Genomic DNA, 6,183 nt, shown 5'->3' on the forward strand with positions numbered 1-6,183 from the left:
TCTTTATAAATGTTAATAATAATAATAAAATAGATGCACGATAAATTATGTTGGAATTACGCCACAGACTTTAGCATGTGCAAGTGTGTGGATAGGAAGTCATATGGGAGCCAAAGAGGAAATATAAATCTAATACATTGTATAAATAGGACCACAACACATTGCTACTGAAACCAGTGTAGCCTACCTCTGAGTCAATTCATTAAATATCTCTAATTTGTATTCTGTGGCCCACCGTCAAAGAGTTAGTTATTCATTTGGTAGATCTCATACGTTGACATATGTTTTTGCTTTTGTGTTTTCATCTGTGCATTGTCACGGGTGAATACAGTTAACATGTGCACATCATATGTTAGAACTGTAAAGCCACGCAAAGTCAAATGTATACGTTTGTTGAGGTCGTCTGGAAACCATGGACGAGGCCAAAAGTCTTCTCCAAAGTATTCTGGTTTTTATAGCACACAATGGAAACCAATTAGTCATCTTGAAAATAATATAGCTTGTGACAGTTTTAAGAAAATATGTGTTGCCGAGTTAGGCAATAGACCTATTCATTGGTGCAACATGAACCATAAACTAGAGTCGGCATGCATTCAAAGCGGCTACAGCAGACAGCCCAAAAAAAAAAACTGAGGTAATCACATGAAAGCATCATGCCTTCATGTTCTACAAGAATTTGAGCATTTTGCTCAAAAATTATATTGCTCGTAGTGTATCAAATTCCGCTAAATCTTCCCATTTTTATTCAACACACAGCAAAACTGTGGCAATGAACATAAGCCAACATGATTACTGTCACTTGCTATATTTGTTATTATTAATTTGTAATGATATCTTTTTGTAGGCTTTGAGGGATGAACTGTGCCTGGTCAAAGTCACATGGAAAAGCTGATCAATTGGATGTTTCCAAAACTATCCACTGGTGGCAGTGAATGTCTTTTTTGTTTTTTTGTTTTTTATTAATATGTTGCACTGCTAAACTTGTGTGTTGAGGGACTTCATATTGGTGGTTGATGCTGGATAAGACAATTGGGTGTTGTGCAAGTGGTCTGCAACATGCGGGGGCCTAATTCTGCTTGTGTCTATTTTATTAAGCGACCATCAATGTGTGCAGAATAACCTGAAGGGTGCAAATTGAGTGTCTGTACAGTAATGCTGTCGTGTACCACTTGGGGCAGAATTTAATTGAGCATCTGTATCTCATAACGTGAATGAAGATGAAAGTTAAATTATATCTTATCTGATCAAAATCAAGGGGTGTTGTGAAGCCACCCCAAAGCACTGCACATTGAGTGCATCTGGAAGTTATTTCCAGCACTTCACTTTTTCCACATTGTTATGTTACAGCCTCATTTTCAAATATGTGCGTTAAACATCACAATAACAACGTCATGATAATTTAAATCAAGAATAAAGTTTATTGTATGATGTTATTGATGGAAAATGTAGTCGACCAGTACAGTTATTTTTGGATGACTACGAAAACCGAATTGCAATCGTCAAACCAGTTCGGAGAGACAGGTCCCAAGCCAATGTTTGTAATGCTAGCTAAGGTGACTATTAACAGTTCAACAGAACTGTTCAATCGTCTGAGCACTTACCTTGTGCTTTCCACGTCTTCTCCCATGACAGGCTGTCAAATTTTGAGAAAAGGGGTTGTGATCTCCTTTTGCATGCCCTGTCTCAAAGCTGCTGTCTGAAGAGGGGCTTGCTCACAAAAGTCATCAGCATTCATGTCAGGAACCCTGGGGAAAACAATTCACCATTATGACACAGAAACAACACATTTCGTTTTATGGTTAAGCAGCTTTATTGTTGCAGAAAGTTGAGGGAAAAAAGACAGAGGAAGCATCTGATTGCTAAGACTTAGAAAGAAAGACTTGGGATTATGTTGGAAAGATAACTCAAAGATCTAAAACAAAAAGCATCAACAACCAAGATAGCTTTGTGTTCACAAATCTTTGTTCCCAGAGGGCCAGAGAGCCTCGGTTAGTCGAGGGGCTGGGTGGCACACAGGTTGACCATACATCAAGTTGGTCAATGTCCTGTGGCTAATGTGTGTAAGGAGTAAAGGGCTTTTTCTTAAGGGAACCACCCAGATGGCTTCATCAACACGGATTAATTGGATGATGTTGATAAAATGACCTGGCTGGCTTGCCTGTAATTTGCCATTTTTTGGATCACGCGGGTCCATTTAAACTCTGTTTCTTTGCATCCTTTCATGCACTATTTGAATTAATAATAATGATAATAATAATGGATTTCTGCAAACATAGCTTAGTTGAATAGAATTTGTCCTTGAGTAAGTAACTGAAATGCTCTCAACTACTTGGCTTTGCACAGGTCTAACTCACCATTATGATTAAATCACTTTTTGTTGGATGCTTGTAAAAATGACAATTTTGACAGCATGTACTGACAATTGTATTACATTTCAAATAAAAAAAACAACTGTAATTCTCAGGAATTACTTTTTTTTTTTTTTTAGGCCATTCCATACCCCCAAAAGATTTTTTATCTGGTCAATGTGTATCCCTTTGCCGAAAAAAAAAAAAAGTAGTAATATCTTGGATATGGAGTTTTTATTCACAAAATATAAACACATTTTTTAAGTGGGAAATGTATATTATGTAAACTCTAGTTACTATAGACTGCTTTTGTATTTATTTAAGGACACAGAGAGGAAGCACAAAAAACATGAACAAAAAAGAAATGTGAATGAAATGAAGGAAATATCAGGACAATATCATGAGTCAGGAAATGGACTGAGGAAATTTGGAAGGATTACTGAAAGCATATACGTACTGTGAAGAAAACTGGGCCTGTACGATGCATGAGTGGTTAACACGTCTGCCTCACAGTTCCGTATTCAAATCCTGGCATAGAAAGAAAGAAACTGAGGACAAAAGAAAGGAAGAAAGACGGGGAAAAAAGGAACAGAACAAATGAGTCACGAGAATGTATAATAAATTATATTTTTTGTTTGTGTTTACGTACATTTTTGAGCAAAACAAAAGTAATTATTTAGGAGTGAATGAACTCCATATTTAAGGCGTGAACTAACACATATAATCCGATCTGAAACAATTGAGCTGACAAATTGGAATAAAATCATAAAAGATTTAATCATCTTTTTATTGTTTCAATCTTTTCTTAATTGCTGTTCAAGTACTCTGTATTTTTGTCAAACTTGTTTGTGTTTTTTTTAGCATTTTTTTCAAATCCCTGTCTCGGGTTATAATTTCACTTTCACAAATATTTTGATTTATTCTTTGGTTTTATTGTTTGCAGCTTTCTCATTGATAATATTAATGCAACAGCGATTTAAGTCATTGGAGTCTGTACGGTTCTGTTTATGGCTTCAATGTGAAGGAAATATTTGTTATTGAACACAACACGCTGGCTCGCTCGTTTTTGAGAATGGAAAGATATAGTGGGCTCCATCAGTGCATGCAGAAAGCGTATAGTCACCAACAGATGTGGGTTGAGCAGCTCCATTAATCGTCCTGCCGGTGGAGCAAATGATCACATGTCACCTTAAGTAGAAATGAAGGATGTTAATAAATAACATTTTGTTGTCTGAATCAGGCGAGATGAAGCGTCCCTTTTTCTAATGTCAGTCATACAAAGGAAGTAAAGAACTCATCCTGCTGGAATGGAGCTTGTTGATCACTTCCACATTTACCACCGGAGCGTGAGAGCATTGTTGTTGCTCAGTCATACTTCATAGCTGCTAAAAAGTCTGAACTTTACAAGTAATTGGGATCAGCTCTTGGAAACACAAAAACAAGTGTATTCGATTTAGCAGAGTACTTGTCTCATTACGAATACATTTCAAATGGACATACAACCTTTTTAGTCTAATGCCCTTTTGTAATCTGTCCCCTCAAACAGTAACCACAACTGGAAGATCATAAGTCAAAGTCAGCTTTATTGTCAATCTCTCCACATGTCACAACACACAAAGAGACCGAAATTACGTTTTTCTCTATCCCACGGTGACGAGACACATAACACGATAGACATACAAGTACGCGACACAATATAAAAACAAGAAGGCAAAAATTCAAACAATCAATAGTAAGAGTGATGAATAAATACTAAATAAACAGATAACCCAATAAATAAGAGGAGCAAAACGGAGCCAGCAAGCATAGCTAAATAGTAATGATAACCTTAACATACAAAAACTAAAAAAAAATGATTACGGTCATATTAAGATAGCCCCTAATCTTGCGTCAGTCCATTTAAATACTCAACAACAAATATAACGTGCTAGAACTATATCTTATCACTCCAGTTTGTCAATCCCTCCATAACCTTGCATTTCATTAACATAAGTTTACCAACAATTTCATTCATGCGTCTGAGATCTAAAACTGCTCTTTAATGTCTTCCATTTCGTTTTTGTTGATTAAAACTTTTTTCTCATTTATTTAGTGCAGTCGGCGTAGAGCGTATGATAAATGATCTAAGACTGTTCACAGGTTTGTGAGCTGCAGTAGAGTTTGAATTTAATCCAGCTGACATCTGCTATGTCTGGAAGAGAAAATGGTTAATTAATGAATTCTTACATGTACGTGTGTTATCAACTTTTCTGCACTAATTAACAGCGAGGAAAGACTAATGTGGGCATAATTAATACATGACAGATGAAAACCAAGTGGGGTAGTAATACACATGACTGAATGATTTGAAGAATCCGATAAAAAAAAAAAAAAGTTGCGCGGCGGGCACTTGGATGGTTTTGTCAATATTTGCACACTTGAGTGACATCTAGACAGATGTTCTTTCATACAAACTTCCTTTCTGTGACTTTTTATACGTTTTGAGAGAAATATGATGACAGCATCAATTGCCACTTCTCAAATAAATGATTACTTGATAATTCCAGTGTTGACATCTTGAAGAAACCGTGACAAAATAGCAGAATAAATAAATGAACAGTTCACATTTGACAGTTGAATACATTTTCTAACTAAGTTCAGAGCTGTGGCACTCTATTTGACCAAACTTTGGGACATTGGAATTCATGAAAAATTGTGCAAGGGTGTGGCGGCTTCTCTTGTGCTGCGCTTTCGGTTTCTGCGGTCTGGTAGGCTGCGACTCTCAAAAATTCTGGACATTTAGACACGTGAAAAAGAAGTACAAAGGACACTGTAAAATGAAATTAATGAAAATGAATGTGATTAAAAGATTATAAATAATAGCTTTTAGGTGATGTAAAACAAATTGAATCAAAAAATTATGTCATCCTGTTGTCTGAACATTGAATCAGTCACTCTTGTTTTTTGCCAACAAATACAAATTAAATTAAAGTATATCTTAATGTGTTACGTAAGCAAAATCTTTGGTTGGAATTGTGGGGGCACAATAAACAAGGTTGCTTCATCCCATTTACGCAAGTTCTGTTTGTTCGGTGCATGCAATAAAAATTGTGATGAAGTATGACGATGTATATGCCAAAATACACAAATCAAAAATTTGTATTCGTCTACAATGAATTACTCTAGGGTGATCCTGAGCGATATGATGGATGCCAAAAGTCCCGACAGTTTTCTCTGGATAATTATATAAGAGGATTGTGTTGAATGATGTTGACTCATGGTGAATGACAGCACAATTTGTGTCACTGTTACTTCTATTCATTGCTTATTACAAATTGAACAATGATCACAGCACCACACTATTCCGTGGCACATGTTGTTATGTAAGTACGTATGTTGCTTTTCCACAATGTGGGCAGCTTGAGAGGAGACGCCAAGCCCAGCAAAAATGTGGATCGATGCAGCAAAGCAGAGACAAAGTCAAAAGTCAAAGTTTGCATTATTGTCAGTTTCTTCACATGTCAAGACGTATAAAGAGATCGAAATTACGTTCCCACGGTGACAAAACATAGTACACAATATACATAGAAGTAAACAACACAAAAAGTTAAAACAAGAAGGCACAAACAATGAATAAATAAGAGTGATGAATAAATAATAAACAGTGAATTATAATATGGCAAAGTCCAGAACTAAGGCACAAGTGATTTTTTTTTTTCCTTTCAATTGTTTGAATCCAAGAAGGCCGCGTACTACAAATATAGTGCTCCCTGCTTTTGCCAATGGAAAAGGGGGAAAATGTGCTGAGCTGTGGTCAGTCCGGAGTTGGTATGATGATGCAGAAAATAGTAAGCTA

General features: G+C 36.1%; 1 long non-coding RNA gene across 1 annotated transcript; it reads right to left on the reverse strand.

The window, feature by feature from the left end:
• Positions 1-1,428: 1,428 nt before the first annotated feature.
• Positions 1,429-3,658, reverse strand: LOC133156411 (uncharacterized). The gene is made up of 3 exons (XR_009714861.1): positions 3,472-3,658; positions 2,806-2,896; positions 1,429-1,745 (listed from the first exon to the last, which is right to left on the reverse strand). It is a non-coding gene; the product is annotated as an uncharacterized LOC133156411 (long non-coding RNA).
• Between the last annotated feature and the right edge of the window lie 2,525 nt (positions 3,659-6,183).

The sequence above is a fragment of the Syngnathus typhle genome, linkage group LG7 (genome assembly GCF_033458585.1).
Source record: "Syngnathus typhle isolate RoL2023-S1 ecotype Sweden linkage group LG7, RoL_Styp_1.0, whole genome shotgun sequence".
Taxonomy (NCBI): domain Eukaryota; kingdom Metazoa; phylum Chordata; class Actinopteri; order Syngnathiformes; family Syngnathidae; genus Syngnathus; species Syngnathus typhle.